Raw genomic sequence first — 23,016 nt, forward strand, 5'->3', positions numbered from 1 at the left:
TGTGATGAATGCACGGTGGGGCAGAGGGTGATCGTATGCAGTGAAATATGTCCATTCAAGTCATAATAAAAGCAACGAACAGAAGAGCTGACAGGGAGGGTGGGATCCATCTCAGCGAGGGCGAGCTGTCTGTGCCAGTGCCCAGGGGCTGGGCTGCTCCTGGCACCAGGGGAAGGACACGTGTCCCTAGAGCATGACCTGCCACCCGTCACAGGCATCGAGCTTAAGGTGACCTGAACTCCAAAGGGGCACGTCTTCATCTTCTCTTGAAAAAGCAGCTGTGGTGGCTGAATTTTTTTGCATCCTAATGCTAGGAGAAGGCATAAAGGCTTTTCTAATTTTGTGGCTTATGAGGTAGTTAAATGCTCTTTTGGATTTCTCAGAGTAGCTAAAGCACCCCTTCTCCTCCCTACCCCACGGCACCATGCAGGACAAAATGTGATCCCAAGGCTCCTCAGGCAAGGAACAGAACAGTATTGCCTGGGATTATGGTAATTTTATCAGGGGAGGTGCAGGTCTGAGCTTTGTATTTTCACTGCCATGCTACCCAGACAGTGCACTAACGTTGTGGCGTGGAGGAGCAGGGAATCCCTACTCAGCCACAGCATCCAGCAAACAGAAAACCCACCTGGAACACCTACAATGAGGGTCTCCCCAGTAATAACTGAATAGATGCTTTGGAGTGCCATGTTGAAAAGAGATGAAGCTACTTGCCATATAAATAGATGCCAGGTAGAGGTTACAGACTGCAGTCTAAAAGGTGGGGGGGTTTTACACTTATTATCTATAATTATTTTTCAAAATTGCAGTCAAACCACACTATGATACAGCAATAATAACTGCAGCCTAAAAAAGTATATCAAGGGAAACTGAGCTTAAACTCCCCCCAAAAAGAAAAAAAAAAAAAAAGATTTCTAATGATAATCATTTCACATCTTTGTCTTCAATGAGAATTTATTTTTATATCCAAACAGTTATTCTGACAAAAAGTACTGTTAAATGTCACTTCTTGCTAGTTACTCATTAAGTTGTCCTTAATATGAGCAGGTATTTCAAGTACTACATAAATGTCACTCCACCAACACAACTTCTCTTGTCTATCTAGACCTGAATCTAATTGTTGCATTATACCAGTAGCAGCATAGTAATTATATTCTCATTGTAAAATGAGGAAAAGTTCACTGTAATTCATGGGATCAGATATAAATAAAATACTCTAATTTTATTGAAAATGGCATGGATCCACTTGCTCATTGTTAACTCAGATCCTGAGACCTCAAAAGATCTTCATAGAGGATGCAAAGTCTGGGCTTTTCAACTTCTCTATTCCTAACGACACAAATTAGGAGGCTTGTGTTTAAAACTTTTGTGTTGGTTTCGGTTTATATATCTCTTCTTTCTCACTCCTAGCAACTGAATTTCAAGTAAAACTCTTTTTTCCTTTTTCTTTTTCTCCCCCCCCTCCACCCCCCCCCCAGTTCTCCATCTGCCTGTAGTTAAATGTAGAAGCCATATGAAGTCTGTGTTGCCTTTCTTGTGTTTTCACAGCAGGCTGTTACTGCGAGGGAAGTTTCCGTGAGGAGCCAGGGACCATGCACTGCATTAGCATCTGAGCAGGCAGTGCAAAAAATCAGATCTGATTCTGCCTGTGGAAGATAAATGAGCCAGAGTCCCCAGTGCCCAAGATTTGGTCATCTCTTTATGAGTTCTGAAGTACCTATTAGCAGCTTTGATGAGTGCTAGGGGAGATGAAGTCTACCTTGAACAATGTTAGAAAGCTGAATCAAATAACTTGAAATCTCCCAGAGGGAGAAACAGCCTGAACTGGTTATAGGTTTATATGAACATTCTGATGGTGGGGGAAAAAATGAGAATTTTTTTCTTGAAGAAAAACCTCCCAAGAATTTACTCTTATCTATAAGAGCTACTTCTCCAGCATTTTATAGATGTAGTTAGGCAGATTTGCTGAAAATTTTATCCCCATTCTGTGTCTTTTCCAACAAGAGGTACAACCTGCTAATATGAAGCAGGTGAAAATGAACTTTTAATGTGCTTTGCCAAGGCCTGTTCAGGGTGGCCCTGAGGAATATTTCAGGACAGTTTGTCATTCCAAAGCACTAAACAGTCAAGGGATGTGGATCCTGTGTTCCTGTGTGGGTTGCTGGATACAAAAGAGTGTAAGCACACAGTTAAAAATGAGTTACTCTGACTTAGCAAGTCGCTGTGTGTCAGTGCAGACACAGGAACTGCTTTTGGATTTGCTTTTAGCAAAGCAGGATTGCTGAAAGTGCTTTTAAGCTTCCAGCTGGGGTTCTTCCTATTCCTCATTAGAAAGGAACTCATCTTCACTGATAACAGATATTTGCATACCTGTGCCCCAAATCTCTCTGTGCCAGGCACTTCAGAATTGGAGTTCAGCACTCCTAAAGTTTCTTGGGGTTCTTTATCTGTGTTTCTGATAAACTGATCTCAGAGCTCCCAGACATTTTTTACCAGTCTTTGGCAGAGGTGGCTGTGTCAGAGAAGTGACAACACAGAGGCAGGGACAGTCACTCTGTGCCCAGCCTTGGGCTTCACAGGTGGGAGCACACATCTCCCCAGCATTTTCATGCTCACTTGTCATTGCAGGACTGGGAAAAAAGCAAGGTCCCCTGAGCTCAAGCCCACAGGCTGGGTGGAAGAGAGAAAGAACTGCTACATCCTTTTTGTGTGGGAGAAGTAGAGCCATGGTGGTCCTGCACCTGACCACTGTCACTGCAGGAACCTGTGGTGCAGCCAGCCAGTATTTCCAAATCCCAGAAAAGAGGGACCAGAGGAGAGGGATTCCTTCCTTCTGCAAGCAGTTGTCTCCATGACTGTCCCTGTACTTAGCTTGACAGAAAGGCCAAAATGAATGAGCTGTGAGGAGCTGATGTTTTTAGAGCAGTTGAAGATATGGAATACACTGTTGTCAATGCCCTAGTTCTGTTTGCATCAGGGATGCTCCAAATCCAGCCAATTTTCTGGCAGATAACAACTCTCTCATCCTCCTCTATTACAGCTTGCATAGTCACTTGAGGCCTTTCCTTAAAATCTTGGTCTGGGAGGATGAACTGAGATCCAGCTGAACACAGTTCATTTTTCTTTTAATGCATTCAGTGGATGCTCTGAAGCAGATTTTGATGCCAGACATCTGTGCTGCTTGCACGCACACAGGAAAGGCTTGTTCTGTCATGACAGAGCTTAGAGCAGGATTATTTGTGTCTGATAGTGATGCTTGGTAGCAACTCCTGAAGCCTTGAACATTGCAGAGCATCAGAGGCTGTCACTGTCAGTGCTTTCTTCACTGCAGGGAGCTATATAAGTAATGTTCAGCCTAATTTAGAAGAAAAATGAGTTGGATTTGAAGCAAGAGTGATTTTTCTAAAGTAGCCAGTGAAGTGGAACCCGAGGCAGCGGTGAGAAGATCTCATGTGGGGCTGTGTGTGGTGACTGAGGGGCTTAGGAGGAAAAGTGTTGTACCTGAAGGGCAGTCAAAGGGTGGGTGATGGCAGTGCCATGCAGCAAATCCCTTGCCAGCAGCTCAGCTCCTGCTTTGTGCCTCCATAGTCAGGATTGTGCATATGGAGAAATGTGTTTGTTTGTTTGTTTGTTTGTTTGTTTGTTTATTTATTTATTTATTTATTTTCAGATGCAGGGTAGTCCATCTTAAAGCTATTACACTAAATACCTTACAGGGTCTTTGGGCTTCTCGTTTGCTCAGTGTTTTCATAGCAGGTGTTTGCTTGTGCTTTCCCTCTGGGTAGGGATGAGACATGTGACAAGTTGAGTGCTGACACCATTACAATGGGAGTCTATTTTGACTTGAAGAAAGTGAATCTGCCAATAAAAAGAGATTTCAGCTTCAGAAGATACCATTTTTGCCTTCTGCTCTTCTCCCCTCATTGCATGGAGCAAATGGTCAGTGATGAGTTGAACTTTAAGCCCAGATCAAGAATTTCAGGTATATAAAATGATTTCAATGGAAAGCTTGAGATCCTTACTGCTCCACTTCCCCCGGAAACAAAAGAACTTTAGAAGGCACAAGGGGAAGCCAGGAAAGCTTAGTTAAGCTTTAATGATTGCTGAAGGAAACCAGTAAAACTAAAAGAGGAAACAAGTCCCAGTATAAACCTACCCACCCACTCTGACCTGAGGAGGTTACTTTGTGGGCTGTGGTTTTGAATGCCTACAGTTCACAGAGACCCCCTCTTCCTCTCCTGCCCCCACACCTATGGTGGTGAAGGGTTTGCAGGGCAGAGGGAGTGCTCAGCACGAAAGGAATTTTCCCACTAGGCATTAACCAGGGAGGAAAACTGATCACAAGGTTTCCAGCAATGCAAAACAAGTAGCACAAACATCCCAAACCATTCAAAATCATGGTCCTTTCATGGCACCTGCTGCCTGCACAGGATGTCCCTCAGAACTGAGACCTCAGCTCTTTATCCCCATGAGAATTTTGAGGCAGTGTGACATAGCCACTGGCAAAACCCAGACCAGGGATGTAGCAATGGAGAGCAGCAGGCACTCTGGTGATGGGAAAGGAAATACAGACTGGTGGGAGTCAGCTGCACAGCAGAAGGTAGTAGGTCCTGTCCAGCTGGAGCAGTGTCTATCCAGCTGATATAGTGTGAGCCCTTTCCTGGACTACTTAGCCCCTATTGCAATCAAGGGTTGTAGTGCTTTTCCAGAAAGCTCCCTCACAGTCAAAGCCATCTGAAGCTGACTGATTGTGCCCTGTGTTGGCTGCCCTGATGTCCCACACACTGCTCAGCACCTGCCACAGGCTGACATCTCACTTGCCTGAAGGGCTGATGGATGCATTCTCTTCCTTTTCTTCTTTGTCTGCGTTTGACTGAAGAGTGATGAAGGCAAGAAAATCCTGCAGAGACTACTCTAAACATGTACTACATAGGAGAGTGCAAGAGGGGAAGGTTTATGGCTGCAGTGGTAGATATCTAATCCTCTACAGCATTTTTCCACAGAAAAGCCACATGGGTTCCCTAAACTTTTGAACTGCCTCAAGCATCTTTTATCAGCCCTCCTCTGCCTTCTTGGCTCACATGCATTCCAGATGTTGGTTTGAAGGGTATAGGGAGGCTGCTAATTCTTGAGCCTGGTGGTGTGGAGTCTCTCCATCCACCACTTCCATATTTAACTGTTGCCTTGGGTTCCTCAACTGCTCTTGGGATTAAACTGTCATTAAACTGTGTGTTCTACAAATATCTTCCCAGAGTATTCTCCTTTTCCAAAGAGCAACTTGGTCAGAAAACATCTTATGTACCTTCTTCACAAAAGCACTGTTTTTCTATTCTGTGGTTATCCCAGCATTCAGAATTCCTCCAGGACAGCACGTTGATGAGTAGCTGCAGATCAGCCTCCAGCAGCTGTCCCAAGCCTTCCCAAAATCAGAGTGTAATAACAAGCTCAGGTAGATCCCACTCATCCTTGTGTTACTGTAAGTCTTCACAGTGTTATGCCAGCTTTGTTATCATTAAAATAAAGCTGCAGATTCTGCAGGTAGACCATGCCTTAGGCATGGTGCCAGCAGCCAGAGGATTTTAGTAAAGAAGTACAGATCAAATGCTGTTATCAGCTGTTCTAAATAATAGTTATGACCCGTTGGGCTCCTCAGACACAAGCAACTGAATGCTCCATTGGGTTTCTACACCTTGGTCTCCCTAAGAAAAGAGAATTCTTGGAATAAATGCAACTTGTCCGACATACAGAGAGAGAGAGCTTTAGGGAAATTATTTCTCTGACACTTTATTAAAGGTACAAGGCTCATACTTGAGCTTACTAGTATTAGCAAAAGCCCTGAACAACAGGGGTTTGTTTTTGCATTAGAAATCTTGCTTTCCTTTTTTCTCCCCCTCCTTCTGTTTCTCACTCTTTCTGCCCTCTCCCTTTGCTTCTTAGTTTTTTATTTTTGATCCACTCTCTCTCATTTTGGTTGATAAACAGAAAAAGCAACAGCACTGGAACAGTCAGTGCATTGTCAGGGGGGTTGCCTTAATCCCCTGAAGTCCCTGAGGAATAGAAGGGCTGTGTTAAGTGGGCTTCAAAGGCAGAAGGTGGAATGAGGTGTGATAGGAAACCAGCTCTTACTAACTGGTTCACTTCAGGCTAGCTTTAAATAAATTGCAGCTCTGAGCTGCTTGGACATTGACAAGAGGGCTGTGATATTTGTGGCTGTACTACAGAGAATTTCTGCCTTTTAAAGCAGGAATGGGAATAACCTGAAAGGACTTAAAGCTGTGAAATTGTAAAGCAAAAAAACAAGACAAGCCTCACAGTGTGGAGGCTCCCTGGGCTTGTTCCTGGATAGCTTCTCTCATAGACAAACTTAACCTGTCTCTTAAGAAAACACATCATGCATTTCTTGTTATTTCCTCTTGGTTTGAGGGGTGGCTGAACTCCTTGGCAGCAGCTTTGAGAAATGCCACAGATGTATTTTCCAGAAGAACTTGGGATAATGGGAACTGAATTTTGGAGAAAATTGCCTTTTAGCACTAATTTGGGAGTTACCAGAATATGACTCTCTGAAAAAAAGCCCAACTGACCCCATACATTGGGTGCTGTGAAATGAACCTCTCAGTCCTGGAGTGCAAACTGAGCGCTACCAAAGCAGGATGTGGAACCTTTAGGGATCATTGGGGTGTCCTCACCAGCTCCCATTACCCCCATGGATATTTATGAGTGTAAAACTGCACCCAGTTTATCTGAGCCTGTAAGACCAGGCTGGGGCCTGATTGTTTGTCCATTAAGTCAAATCTTAACTACAGCTTATTCCCAGCAGACTCCTAAGGGCATGGATCAGGCTCCTACTCTTCAGGTTTTTAGTCACAGTTGGAATATTGGATTCTCTCTTGTATTCTCCCAGCTACTTTTCCATCCTTAATCACCACCAGTCAAGATGCAGATTATTACAGACATTGGCACAATTACTGGAGAACTGGTATAAATCAATGGAGAGAGCAATGGGATGCTGTAGATTTACATCAGATGAGGCTATTTTATAGAGGTAACTGTTCAAAGTTCACCAACAGCCTCTACATGTATAGAGGTCTGCAATGGAGAAAATAATTTTATTTAGTTAAATAACATTTGTTTTTGCTACTCTAGAAGTTGGAATATCTTCATTTTTAATAAATATGACTTAGAAATATGTTGATGGAGTTGAAGAGCTCTCCTCCACATAGGTGAAGATGGCTTGGTAGCCATTCACTTGGGTGACAAGTGTTCTATATTGTATTTTCCTGGTTCTGCTTGGGGTAATATGGATGGTGGGGAACCCTTGAGAGCAGCTACACCCATGTCTGCTCCAGCAAGATTAGCTGAAACAGGTCTGTCCACACCTTTCATACAAATTATATCTGACTCAGTATCCAGCAGCATTTGTTTAGGATGAAGTAATAAAATCCTCATAGGAGGAGTAGGAATAATCACTTTAAGTGATGGTGGAAACAACCTAAATTGTTACCACAGTTTGGAAGGGTGGAATATGATTTTAGCTGTAAGACAGCTTTTCATTGCTGTAATAGGATAAAGGGGCCTTAAGGTAAATAGAGTTGTAACTTCTGCATGTTCAAGGGCTGATTTGCATTCAAAATGGTGCAAATAAGCTGGTTTGGGTGATTGACAAGCCAGTTTCTATCCAGTGAAGAGCACTATGTAATTTGTGTACATTCATCTCTCCAACCACAGCCATCCTCCAGTTTGGCAGTGTCCCTTTAGGGGCCACTCTGAGCCAGCACCGGTCAGACCAAACCCCAGCAAACACAGAGCCTGGGCACGAGGGGAAGGGCAAGGGCCAGAGCAGTGAGCTGGGTAAACACCACGGGAAAGAATGCAAACCTCAGAGCGGGCATTCCCGCTGGATCCTCGCAAGTTGTGGTGCTGTGTCCAGCACATCCTCTGCACTTCCCATCACGGCTCTCCTTCCTCACACACACGGCATTGTCGGCAGCGCTGTGACTCAAAGGGAGGTGAAGCCACACGAGGGTTCAACCAGAGAGCAGCAGGAATCAATGGAAACACAGGGAACTGGAAAACCCAGCCCTGGCAGGAAAGCCGAGCTCACCTTCTGAAGGATCAGGCTCCATGAAAAGCTCGGGGCTCCTGGGTAGGTCTAGTTTCTACTGCAAGACTGGTCTTCTTCCACAGCTCTTCACACATCCCTGATTTCCCACGTGGTTGTGCTGTGGGAAGGCTGCTGGGAGGGGTGAGGGCAGCCTGTTCAGCAGCACCCACTCATACCATTCCCAGGAAAAGGGGGCAGGAGGCTCCCAGAAAGCAGAGCTGGCTGAAAGTTCAATCATGGGCCATGTGCAGTTCATCACAGGCTCCAAGACTGGAGGACACCCTCCAAAATACCCTAATTAAAAAGTAACTTCAAATGGCAAGGGAAAGTTTTACCTTTCACATTTTTGTTTTTTAAGAGAGAAAAGGGGAATATCTATCTATCTATCTATCTATCTATCTATCTATCTATCTATCTATCTATCTATCTATCTATAAATCTATATATCTATCTATATATCTATCATCTATCTATCTAATCTATAAATCTATCTGTCTATCGATCTATCTATCTATCAATCATATATCTATCTATCTATAAATCTGTCTATCTATCTATAAATCTATCTGTCTATCTATCTAATCTATAAATCTATCTATCTATCTATCTATCTATCTATCTATCCTATCTATCTATCTAATCTATAAATCTATCTAATCTATCTATCTATCTATCTATCTATCCATCCATCCATCTCCATGGATGCATGTGTAGATACATAGCTATATAGATGTATGTACAGATATATTTTGTGAACACATTGAAGATTAAACCACCCATCTGTTGCTGAATCTGCAGCTCCAAGGAGAAGTGTAGGCTGTGGGAGTGGTGGCCAGCTCAGACCCACAGGGATGAGCAAACCAAAGGAGAAGAAAGTCAGAGCTGCAGGGAAATGCTACCAGGGGAGGGGGTAGATAAGGATGGGCCATGATCCTGCCAATTCTAGTCCATGCCCTGCTCTGTCCCCGGGGAAATGCAGATGGATGTCATCCCATTCAGGTCAAATTGCAAGGTACAACCAATCCCAAAGACAGCCCATACCTCAGGGCTGCCTGCTCATTGCCTGCCTCTCAAACCCTGAGTCAGCCCTGCTGCTGGAGGAATGAGTGCTAATGACAAAGAGAAGCAGAGTCACAGAGCTGTTAGAGCCCACTGTGTTATCAGTGTGGATATGTGGATATGTATCCTTCCTGCCTGGATGCTGCCAGCTGGCAGAGCTCCAGCCCCCAGGGATGGCCTTGCAATTATGCAATAGTGTGGCCTTGCAAATACTCCTGCTGGTCCTGCTGAAAGCTGCTGAGGCAGTCACTGACCAAGAACAGCAAAACTGTGTCTCTCAGGTAGAGCCCTTGGTGATAATTCCCACTAATTTTCAGTTTTCAGTATCTGATAAAAAAGCAAAACAAGAAAGGATTCCCAGGATAAATGGATGGATAGAAATCCAATATGCCAAATGCCCCGCTGACATTTAAAATACTACCTAATTTAACCCTAATATTCATAGTTAGGGTGACAAATGTGCATATGGTACAGATGCAATGAAAAGAGACAGTTACCAATGCCGTCCCCATGACATTGGAGGCCTAAATTGTATCAAGAGCAATTCCAGTTCAGGCCACTTTCAGGTAGAAAAAGAGTCTTCTCTTTTTACCCTTTTCCAAAACTCCCTGTCTCCTGCAATCAAGTCACTGAAAGATACACTCCAGAAAGCTTCAGAAGCATTTATTCCCTTGAGAATGCTCCTGAAAATTTAGCTCTGGACATAGGCTGGCCCAGTTCACTCCAGTCACTGCCCAGGGGGAGCAGGGTGTTTGGCTCCCATTGCCTTGACAGCTAGAGCACGAGAGGGACTTCTACCTTTTGGTCCTTCCAGGTTACTCTGGTGGAGCAGGATGGATGTGGGTTAATGATCAAGCCTCTCTGCCTGCAGTCAAGTGCTTGGTGCTGGATCTTGAGCAAATTGTTGATGTTTCCACAGATCAAATTGCGAAAGCTCCTCCATTAATTGGGAGCATTAGCAGATTCCAAATGAAGAACTTCTTGGAGGTTGATGACACCATATGCTGTGGTCAAGAAAGGTCCTTCTATCATTTGCCTCTGGAGCAATTACTGTATTTAATTTTCCAAGCTTTTAATCTTTTTAATCTTGCACTGAGAGGTTGATCCTTCTGCTGCTGAAGTCAGTGGCAGTTTTGTGATGGACTTGAATGAAGCCTGAGTCAGGACTGGAATTACCTTTAGGTCAAGGGTCAGATAATGCTATAAGCGATAAAGAACATGAATGGGAAAGAGAAAGGTTGATGAGTTGGCTGAACATTTCCTAAACAGGTTTCTTTCACGCTTTTGAAATTGCTAAGATTTTACTTTGTATAAACCACAAGTCATTTCCCATTTGCTTGTATAAAATTTTAGTCCTTAAAAACAGATTCAAAATTGATAATAGAGCTCTCCCTCCAATCATAATAAATCCATTTTTACTAAAATTGAAGTGATGGGGAAGGTTATCACCATTTGTCCATTTTCAGTTGTTTTCCTAGACTAATCAGTGGCTACTTGAGAGTTTAAGGTTTATGACATAACAAAAATTAAACATATCCTTTTCTCAGATGATTGTTCTGGAGAGGGTAATTACACAAATACACTCTAAGCTTATTATCTTTCTCCTTTTTTTTTTCTTGTGCTATCTTCCCTCCTGCTCTTCCTTTTACAGTGATACATTTCTTACATGTGTTCAGTGAAGCTGAAAATGATATTTTGATAATGGGCACACAATGAACATGTAAGAGGACTAGCTGACAATGTGAGACTTTGTTAAGGAAAAGAGGATACAATGAATAGCTATAATTGGAGTCATTAATGAAGGGACTGTTTTTTTTTTGTTTTTTTTTTCCTGAGGAAGGCAGTATCTTAATGCTTCTCAGGTTTCCTTCTCTATTTATACAACACTGGAGGTCAAACCTAAAGTTAGGTCTTTCCTGATGATGTGTAATGAAACTTAGGTCACTAAAGAATTTGTTGAGCACCTTTTAGCCTACATGTATTCTGTCTGAAAGAGATTCTGTCTTGATTTTTGTGGGTGTTCTCCTTCATTCTAAAATTTGAAAATTAAAAATTAAATAAAACTATCAAAAGTGCTTGCATGTCCCTGGCTAACATAATTTGTATCCCAGTAATATCTAGGCATCTTGGTCTGGGCCAGTGCTGGACAAAGAGCTGTATAAACACACAAATAACAGATAATTCTCATCTGCAGAAGTTTACAATCTATTTCTTACAAAACTTTTTTTAACCTTTAAAGTGGCATTAAGGCTGTTTTTCGTCATGACTTCAAGAGAGCTGTTCTTGTGAAAATTTGCCTGAAAAATTAGAGACACTTTTCAGTTAAGCAAAAGCCCAGTGGCTTTCATTCCAGTAGTTTGTCAGAGCTGGCTGCTCCCAGTGATGAGACGTCTGTTGCAATCCCCTTGGTTATCACAGGTTTTCCCAAGGCCAACAGGAGCAGCCAACCCAGCTTTTCACTGCTCCCTGCTCCCATCTCTGGCACCAGCTTGGCTTGGGGACCATTGCTACTGGGGCAGCAAAATCCAGCTCCAGCCACATTTCTGAGAAACCTTGAAGTTGCTGGGAAGGTTGATGCCTGGATTTGCTGCGCTCTCCCCTCCCATGTTCCGAAGCTGTGCTAAGCTCCTGTCCAAGCACCTCTAAAGTGGATACACAGAGTGTTTCTGTGTCTGAGAGGACACACCATGAGGCAAGCAACCATTCATGTCTGTGCTGTGAGCCTGAGGAGCAGGTGCAGGGCAAGGAGAGGAAGAGAGGGAAAGTTTTCTCCTTAAGCAGCAGCAAAGTAACATATTGCCTTATTGCTGAATTGTTTTTCACTAGAATAGCCTGCAGAGGAAACTCATGCTTCAATACTTCTATTTCCTTAATGACAGAGAAATCCTGAGATGAGTTATTCAGTGTCCACATCCTTCCTGTTGTATGCATCCTGTCCACAATAAAGGAGGCTTCTTAATGAAATAAGTATTTTATTTTATTTTTTTTCCTGTCCCCTCTTTCCTTCTCCTCTGCATATTGTAATTCCCCTCTTCTGTCTGCCCAGAGAGGAACAAGAGGAGGCACATCTGGTTCCCCAGTCCATCAAGCTCAGAGATGCCAATCATGAGGGCCAGCATCCTGTGCCTTAAAGATTCAGCATCTGAATTGCCAATGTGGGACATTTGAGATGAAGATGATATGCTCTTTAGGCCAGGGGCACTGAAGTTGAGATTATTTCTGTACTGCCATTGCTAATGAAGAGAATGAACCAAATTCCAGGTTCAGGTTCTCCTGGATAAGAGAATACTTAAACCTACTCTCTCCAGAGGAAAAGGTTTGCTTTTGTAACAAAGTGCTGTGCTGCTGTTCCCTTTAACCACATTTTTCCCCATTTTCTTTCACCATATTTATTTAATATGATCCTTATTGTGATAGAAACTCTTCATGATGACACAATAGCAGTAAGGCCAGAGTGCACACTACAGAGACAGAAAAACAATTTAAATTTTTATTTTTACTATATGCATGCTGGATGTGAGATGGTTTCCATGCTCAGACATAGGCCATGGCTGTCTAAAGAGCAGAGCAGTCAAGGTCTTTTAATAAATGCACGCATTACATCTAATTAAATATCTTAGAAGATGAGAACTGTTACAAGAACCAATAACCATACGAACAGGGAAGGGATGTTGAAAAACCCCAACTTGCTGATCTTCAATAAGCAGGCTTTTTTTATTTTTAATGTAATGCTATATTACCACATATGGTTCCACATGCAGTGTTGGGAAGCTATCTCTGAACACAGCTCTTTTACAAGCTTGTAATAACACCAGATGTCTGTGTGGCGAGAGGGAGGAAGGGACTGCAATCGAACTGGGAATTGGACCCTGTGGACTACTTGAGCCCCAAAGCTCTAAAACAATCCCTTCCTTTCATACAGCACCACCTGGGTTATTAACTGGCATCCAGAAATGGAAGATGCTCCGGGTTTTTAGATATCATAATTCCCTAGCCATCTGCTTGGTTGAGGCTAACTTCATGATATTGCTGCTTCTGCCACCCTGAGTGTTGAGCCATTACACAAACAATGGAACAGAACCACTCTGCTTTCTGTTGCTGTTGGTCTTTTTCTCGAAAATAGCTAAACACAAGTATTTTGTTGTTCCAGCTCAGCAAAAGACACCAGATGGGCTTGAGAGACAAAGTGCACATTTATTCTCATGATCTCACTAAAGTGGAGGCAGAGATCATGTCCACTTGTAGGGACATTGTCACACAAGTCAGTGGTGGGATAGAGAAAATTTCTATGCTTCAGTGTAGTAGAATTTCATCCATACATCACCATATACATACATATTATGTATATATATATATATGGTATAATTATGTTTTCATGGAATAATTTGACTTCAAAGTGAAGCTATATGTTAAGTAACCCTGACTTCCTATCTGCTGTTTTCCACAGAAAATACAGTTATCTTGCAGATTTACCAGCTTTCAATGTGGAGCTTTTAAGGACATCTTTGGTAGCTATTCCTTTTATTTTGGATGGTTGTTGAAGGGAGCTGGGGACAAAACTCTTTTTAGGTGTATTCTAAAATCTCACTCCCTATATTCAACAAGAGACTTAAACATTTATTAGTTTAGTCACTCCTGTGGCTTTTATATGATAGAAACAAAACTCTGGATGAACTCTAGCAGGGTGTTCTGGCTAGGTAAAGACAATGGTACTTAAGAATTTTTAACTGCATCCTAGAAGATCACAGAATCAGAAACAGAATTGATCAGAATGAGAACCAGTCAGGGTGAGGAGGGATCCCTACGATGATGCTGAAGCAGCTGAGATGGAATCCTGGTGATGGGAAATGAGTGCGAATTAGAGCATATGCCCCTTGAATCATTCCAGTTAGAACCAGTCTCCCTGCATCCATCATGCTGGGAGCCCACAACACTCATAATTGAAGCCTTGGTGAGATGCACAGAGCAAAACTAAGGTCTCCCAGCACTTACTCCTGTCCCTAGTGGCACCTGGCTGGTGGCAAATGCTTGATAGGAAGAGATGTCTCCAGGATGGGAGGGGTGCAGAGCAGCTCAGCTGTCAGAGCTGTTCTCTATCCTGAAAGATGCTCATACTGATCAGTAAATTGATTTTAGTACCAAAAGACTGTGAGAGTGGTTGAATTCTCTTTATGTTTTCCTTTGTTCTCTATTTGAAGGTTGAATTCCCGACAACCTGATGCCCATGAGAGGGGAAAATATGAGTGGACATAGCTGTGACTGGAATGGTGGGACAGGGTGTGGCTGAACCATGTGGTGCACCACAGCAAAGGGGCTCCGCTCCCCACTCCTGGTAAACCCAGCCTGTGTAAGGAGGAATGCTTTCTGGGCACCTCACACTCTTGTTTCTCATTCTTTGGAGGAGGATGTGGCCTGGAAACCTGTGGTACAGCCTGTGTGTGAAAGGGTGTGCACCAGGGCTCCTGTGTGAGTCACAGGATAAACTGCTGTCAGCAGCAGGGCACAACAGATGCTGCACTGTTCAGCTGTGGTCCATTGCAGGTGCAAGGTGGAAAAGTACCATAAGCCTTCCTGCGTGCTCACTCCCCTTGAGCTGGTTTGTATTTGCCTTCCAGTGGGCTGCCACAGCCTGCCAGGCCATCTATTTATCACACACTACCAGCACCCAGGGTCACCCCCTAACCCATCAGCAGCTTGGGTTTGCTTCCACAGAAAGGTTTTGAGGCCCGTAAAATAAAGAATCACTGACAAATTGGAAACTGATTTCTCAAAGCTTTTTAAAGTCTGGAAACTCAGCCTTTTCAATTCAGACAAATATTTTTGTTGCTGCTTGGGAAACCATTGCTCATTATGTCAGGGACATTTTGGGTGAAGGACAAAGCTCAGCATCAGAGCTGCTCTGGGATGTGGAAATTGGCTGGTGTAAGCCATGTGTAAAGTACAAGCACAGAGCTCTCCTGTGGGGACAGACAGGGCTGAGTTAGAACTGAAATGTATGGCAATGCTAATGGATACCTGCTGCTTTCTTCACTTACTCATGAGCTGCTTCCTGCTCCTAGGACCAGACTGTTCTTTCCTCCTCCCTGAACAGATATTGCAAGGAGAATAAATGAATGCAGGACAATAAAAGCACATGGGGGCAGAACAGGGACATCCTCAACCCTTTCAGGGATCCATCACGTGCCTTTTGGAGCCAATGGATATTTTGGCCCACTGGAGATTTTAATTTTTGCTCTTGTGCTCTGCCTTGCTGTTTAGGTCCAAAAAGCAGACACCTGTGGGAGCCACTACTTTTGGGGAGAAAAAAAAAGAAGAATGATGAGGTCACCTCTTCACTTTTTCAGACTGTGCACTTTTTATCCCCCTGCACAGTTTGTATACAGGCTATAAAATACAGAACAGTCTCCAGACATAATAAATAGAATATGGATTTGATCCAGCATTTTAAGAAAAGATAGTCCCACTTACTGCAATGGAGAGCAACAATGCCAAGATGAGAAACAAATAGCTGTAATAATTTCTGTGTTTTTAAAGTTTTAGCAGAGAATAATCATAAATCAGGCCTTGAAAATCTCTGTGTTTTTACCCACAGAAAACTATTCTGCAGCAGCAAGGAGGGATGAAGGCAGACCACACAGCCAGGCTTTCATGTAGAAAGTGACTGTCAAGTTGGAGTCTACATCCTCTCACACAAACCATCTGCAATCACACCTTGTCCAGTCTGTTTCTGTGCTCTGTGATGAAGGAGAATTGCACAGAAACACTGTCACTTATCCCTGTTGTGTGGAGAGGCTCCACCTGCCACTTTATCTGGTTCACTCTGCACCTTGCTGCTTATCCCCAGCCTGGAATGAAGGCTCATCCTCAGCTGTGTATTACTTAGAGCTGATGCTCAGGTTGACACCTAAGGGAGGAGACAGAGCTTTGTTTCTCCATCACCCTGCAGCTGGTTTGGTCATTTCCACCAGTGCAGAATGGGCTTGAATCCCCACTCAGGCAGAGCAGTGAATGGTTACACAAGGTGCACTGGCAATGGGCAACGAGACACTGGGAGTATTGATTTACCAGACCATGCGTGAATTTTCATTGTTTCTTTTAGAAATGTTCACAAAGTTTGGTGCCAAGAACAAAGATAAACAAATTTATCATCCAACAGTGGAAGGGGAAAAAAAAATCACCACTGTGTAAATTTAGTTCTACAAGTTTTGTAATGTTAAACATAAATGGATAAATGAAACAATATTCATTTTATTCCTTGCTATGGTAGTGGACATATATTAACTACTGGAAGCCTCAAAGCACTACTTAAGGGATTACAAACTCTGTACATGCAGCTCAGCAGCCACTGAACTATTGCCACCTCTAGGCTACAGCCAGGCAGTCATTAATATGGCCCTGAATACTGACTGGGGTTTTCTGGTAATTATTTTAAATTAAAAAAAGGACACTTGATGGAAGTTACATCTAAATGTTTTACTTTGGAGGAGGAAGTGAATTAAAAAGGAATGTGTTTTGCTCTCAGTTTTACTGTGATTTATATTTAGTAAGTAAACATTCTGTAAAAATAAAAATATTTTAAATCCAGACACACACACACACATAGATATATATATAAAAGTTCAAACCAATTATTTCACTGATATTTTCTGAATAGTTTAAAGTTTCAGATTTCTATTTTTCATTATTAGGATGGGAAAACTCTAAACTGAGAAGTGCTTGTGGATAGGAAAAACTGTTTCCTGCCCACCTCTCTTTGGCAAACCACTATGTTTCTGTTTGCTGCTGAAACTTGAAAAAGCAACAGGCAATGGCTGAATCAGAGTTATTCTTCCAGGGAGTGAGAAATCCTCTCAGGACACAGATTTGTTCAGTAGCATGTTCATGGCCATGGGAATGTTTTTAAAGGTGAGGTTTCTCTTACAACTCCTGTGGCTTCTTCACCGTGGGAAGGTAAGGGAGCAATAAATATGCCCTCTGAGTCCCTTTCCACATTTGTGTTTGCTCTTCTGCTGGAAGAAAACATTTGCTGAGTGATTTTCAAGTGGGAAATGGCTGTGCCATTATAGCCACTCAATGCATCTGTGGAGACTTGCATGGAGACCTTCCATGATGTCTTTACTTTCTTTCCCCTCCAAGGAAGAGTTCCTAAAATAAATGCAGATCCAAAACCATACCAAATCACCTTTTCTTACTTAATTACTTACACCCATGGAAAACTCTGTTCAGGGGAGGTGACCTCAAACCAGAACTCTGTCTCAACTCTGCAGGAGAAAGCTGAACTCAGGTGTCTGGATCGTTGCCATGAAGATCTCAACAAAGTGATTATTTCTGACTCCAGAGCTACTTCAGAACCAAACTCAAATGTCTCTGTTCCTTACCCTGAAAGGACTGAATAAGGGTGATCTTTGCACTTACCCGTTCCTCACTAGCACAGCACCCAGAGATTTCACAGCTCCCATCAGGGAAAGGAGCCTCGTCACGTGCCTGGAAGGTTTGATGCAGCACCTGCCATCACGGTGAGTAAAGGCGAAAGCCACAGGCATCTTGGGAGAGGAACAATATCTAAACAGCAAAAGCAATAAAACAGTTCTTTCCAGAGAGGAAGAAACAACACTGGGGCAGAGCAGGTAAGGAAAGACCAACGCAGTCTTTTGAGCTCTCTAGTCTCCCTCAAGAAACTGAAGAGAAAAGGCTCTACCCTCTGATCCAGGAAGATCTCCTCTTCTTGAGGACACCTTTGTCCCAATGTCAAACCCCTCCAGAGCTCAGTGCTCAGATATCCAGAGTTCTGATTCAGGTTTTAAGCCATTTGCACAAGACAAGGTTCTGATCTGTTTACTTGCAGACCAGGGCTGGAAACACACATTTCCTCTGATAAGGGTGTTGTAAGCTAATTTGTGTTCTCGGAACACTTGGGAGAGGTGGATCTGGGCAGCACACAGAATCCTGGGTGAGGAAGGGCTTCCTTCATCAAATGAAGCATGACACGGACCTGGCTGGCTGGGAAATCAGGGCCAGTTCCCATCTGACAGCTGATGTTATCAGCAGAGCCCTGCCAGGAGAAGAAAGACCTCAATGCTTTAGCGGGCAGTTGAATTGCTCATTCCCCAGAACCAGCTTGTGTGCACACCTTTGTTCTTCTCTGCCCCCACAAGTGCAGGGAGGGTGAATCCCAGAAATATTTAGAATTAAGTGGGGGACTTATTTTTTCACTCTTGCCATCCCAGGCTTTCAGACCGTGGCGGGGGAAAGAAGGAGGGATACAGGGTGTCAACAACAATAATCAGGAGGGGAAAAGATGCCTGGCACTGGGAGAGTTCAGTCTGGGACAGTTTGATCTCTCCTAGAGCACTCTCAGTGCTTGAAGATCAGTGCTTTTGACACGTTTCTCCGGCTGCTGAATGAGAGGATTTACTTGGGTGAAATTTAGGCCCGAGGGGAACATGAAAATCATATTCATAATTTGAAGTGACATGTGATTCAGGATTAAAAAGCTGGCTGGCAGAGAAAAGAGCTGAGGTTATCCTTTTGAGCTGTGCTAATGCAGAAAACTGTGTTTTTAATCCTGTTTTAAAAAGGCCTAGAAGGTTTCCAGCTGGGACAGTTAGAATATAAAGGAGCAGTAAAGATGAGGAATCCCTTTTATAAAAGGAGGGGAGAAAAAAATCCAAAACAACAACAAAAGATCAGGTTCTGCTTTTGTTTTTCTCTGATAGCAAGTGGCTGAAAGCCAATACAGGAGATTTTTTAACTACCCTTCCTTTGTCTGACTCTTTAAAATACCACAAGCAGCAAGAGTGATCAGTGGGACAAGGCACAGGTGACTGCTAAAGGTGACACCGGTGCTAAAGGGAAGCCTCTTTATTGTAGCAAAAGAGTGAGCTGGCATCACTGCTTATTGTTCTTAATGTTCTAATTTCATGGTGTTAATTGATCTTCCTCTAGATCCTTTCTTGTATTTTTCTCTACCATTATTGGCTGACCTTCCTTCTATTCTGATAATATTATTTGACTTTGTTTATCAGAGTAATTTTCAGCATTTTGAGGGAAGAATTCCCTTTTCAGTATACATGTTTCAAACATAGTAAATGGAAGTTCATATTCCAATCAGTATCTTAAAACATCACATTTACAAAGTTAGCAAAATGCTTCTTGAAATAATGTGCAGGATGAACAGAAATTGCACGCTCATCAATTAACATGCTAGAAATGTGGGGTTTTTTCCATATTTACCTCAATACTTTCAGAAAAATTTAGGTAACTTCTGCTGTAGTCTTTCAAAATTGCATTTCACAAGGAAAACTTCAGGGTTAGTTGAAATATTTGCTTATGATACACTTCAGTTGATTTGCTTGAGATTTTTTGGGGGGCCTTTTATCTTTTACTATTTCATCTAAATGTCATTTCAAACCATAAATTTGAATGAAATGAAGTGGAAAAGCAAAGTCACCATGCTCCAAAAAATGTCACATTATTTTCCTCCTTTTCACAGTGGACTTTCATTCTTTCTTCTCCTCCAAAAAGCCCTTTTTTTCATTGAAATACAATTTTTCAATAAAAATCAACACTGACAAAACTTCTGGCCAGTTCTGCTCAAAGCCTGTCACTGCTGTACTGGAACAGATCACATTCAATTTCCCTGTTCCTCAAGTTCCAGGGTATTTCTCACACTTCTTTCCCCCCTCTGGAAAACTTCTCAGGCCAGACCAAAAGAAATGATCCAAAGCTGGAGGAAGTCAATGAGAGCTCTTCTGTGTATTGACTTCAGGTTTGGGGAAAGCTCTGGATCAATAGGGTGCTATTATTAATCTAATAACCTATATATAGAATTTGTGTGCCATCATATTATGTGTTTTAATCATCATGTGGAATTCAGTGGAAGGTTATCCCATTACATTTTCATGACCATGAACAGGAATACTGACCATTGTTAACCCTTGCTCACCCTGTTGAGGCAGACACACAGCCTCTCTCTCCAGCATCACCACTGGATGCTGCAGTCCCATCATGTAGGCTTGTTCAAATCCTTCTGATAAACAGGAAACTGAAGGAGAAAAACAAAAATTAAAGACCGCAGGGACCTAATGTTAGGATATCATCTGGCCTACAAAAGCCCTTCCTAAAAGAGTGATCTCTGTGGGATGCTTCCATTGCTGCGTCCACACTCGGGGCAGGGGAAGCTACACCAGATCCCAAACCTCTGTCCCAGCACTGTTTCCCCTCGTAAGCTGAACGTGTCTGAGCATTCAGAGACCATAAAGATGAAATGCAGTGATGCTGTTTTTCCCTGAGACACTTCTCAGAGCAGAAGAGCACTTTCAGTGTCACAGATCTGGCTGCAGGCCAGCACATGACAGGATCCTCCAGGGAGCTTTGCTACCATTCCTGGGCACACTGAGAGTACATTGTGCATATTGTATGTAATCAGGGAAGCAATTTCTCCCTTGGGTTCTCAGTAGATTTTCCTGCCTTCACAGCTTCATTGGTAATTTTTGTTTGTTTTCTTGCTCCTAGTGTTGGCACATCACAAACTGAATGTTTTTGCCAATTGCTATCTGCGTGGCTGTCTCCAAAAAGCACCATTTTTGGGGACTGAAGGGAAATGCCTGATTAGGCTGTACTGTGGGTTTCCCTGCCAGAGAAGGACAGAGTGGTACTGCACAGGGCTGCACTGACTGAGGAGACCTTGCCGTGGGTGCTCAGCCAGCAAGGTGTAGCTGGAAATGCTGTTTGGAGCTCCGTGGAGGAAGCGACATCTCCCAGGCTGGATGTGTAATTGATTGTTTGCCTGTACCACTACCACAGCTGTGGTCACAATTACAGCAATTACATGGGCAAATAAGCGTGCCATTGCATGTTGCCAGTTCTGGAAATCTGGGCACAGGTAATTGCAAAAGGCCACAGACTCTGCTCGGAGGTGCTCATCTCCTGCTTGGTGTCTTGAGTTTCACATCTCCTCATTGTCTGCCTTGGAGGAAAGTGGGCTGGATCCTGTCCTGAGCAGCTTTTCTTGGACTAGCACATCCAGCCTGAGTTTCTGGATTGTCTTGTGAAATCCCAAACAAGGAGGAGGCCAACCTCCTTTGTATATCACTGGATCTGCACGGGGAGCACACTATAAATAGCATCATCACACATTATCAACTGCATTCCTTGAGAAACCCAAAGCCAGATGAGATCACCTTTTTTGCAGGAAAAAGTCCCAGGCATATTTGCAGAGAATTTCTCTAGGTTACTCTGTCCAGTATTATTAAACAGCTGCCCTTGCTCTTTGTGTACAAGAGTTGGCTTTTTACCTGTCAGATTCCAAAATGAGATAATTAGATTCCAAAATCTAATACTAAAATGTAGGATGCATCCAAAAGTATCTCAAAATAGAAAAAAAAACCCAAACAAGTTAGAATCTTAAGAAAAATCAAATATAAGATTTTTAAGGACAATATTTTATGAAATATACTTGCAATTCCACTGTTAAAAATAAAATTAATATTTTTACTTTTATTCTATCATTAACACACAAGTTTACAAAAATTGAATTAAATGTAATTTTAAAACCCTTCCTATATTGTCTTGCTATTTCAGTTCAGAGTGTAATCAAGCAATCATTGCAAAAAAAAATTCACATAGACACACACACACCCGGAATGACTAGTTTATTTGAAAACAACCATAAGTCTGTTTGCCTGGAGATTATTTTAAGTGTCCATGGTGATCAGTGTACAATAAAGCATAATAAAAGACCAGTGAAAAATGATGAAATAAAAAAACAGTCTTTTTTTATAAGTAGACTGTTATGAGAAAGACAGACCATTTTCTCTGAATATGTAATTTTTATACTGTCTCTTTAATTTACATGAATAATTCAAATAGATTCATGAAATCCTGTGCTCCTATGGTTTTTCTGGATTAGAAGAAAATGTACTATAAGAAAAGACTAATTAATGAATTGCAGCAGATTGTAACAGGGAGCCTGATTTGGGTTAAATGACTGGTCTCAGTTTCAAACAAATACTGAATGAGAATACCGTCATCTCAATTGATTTTTCATCCCAAATTTCAAATCATGCAAATATCGAATTTAAATCTACAGTCATGAGAAAAAGTAGGAGGGATAAATGTCCTAGAAATTCAGGTTTAAATCCTAAGAGTTGAGCTCAGCTTTCAAGGCCAGTTAGAGTTTCAAAGTAAATGGTTTAAGCAAGATTAGATATTTGCTGTGGACTTCATGAAATGTCATGCAAAGATAGCTAAAAGAGTAGCAATGTGTGTGGCGTGCACATGTACAGGATTTAATTAGGTAATAAATTGGTATTTCATGTGGCTGTGACCCATCAGGTATTGTAGTCTAATGGAGATTTCCAGTATTTTCCTCCTTTTGGTTGTTTCTCTATCTACCTGTGTCTGTCTGGCCCAAAGCATGAGGGAATCTTTTACATCCCCTTCTGGGCTGGAGGAATAACCTACAGAGAGTTTTTGCAGGGGAACATAATGTGAAATCACTGGAAAGAAGCTCTGTGGTAGGAGATGTTCCGGGGGTGCTGGAGCATGCCCAGGAATCCCACCAGTGTTGCCTAAGGTTAGACAGCTTGGGCTCTCCAGAATTTGGGGTGTGCCAGCCTGGATTCCTCCATCTCACCTCATTTACAGACCCTGCTCCAAGCTCCAGGAAATCTGCACATTCTCTGGAAAAGTGCTGTCCAAAGAGGCTTTTCCCCATCTATCTCAGCACGGGAGTTGTGTCGGAGGTGTCCACCTCTCCTCTTTCATGCCTGCACAGGGGAATCACAGTGACAAATTCAAATAACCTGTGGGCTGTGAAATCAGGGCAGCTGAGTCCCAGCCTGGGGCCAGTTCTG

This window comes from Cinclus cinclus, chromosome 18 (genome assembly GCF_963662255.1).
Source record: "Cinclus cinclus chromosome 18, bCinCin1.1, whole genome shotgun sequence".
In the NCBI taxonomy this organism is placed as follows: Eukaryota; Metazoa; Chordata; class Aves; order Passeriformes; family Cinclidae; genus Cinclus; species Cinclus cinclus.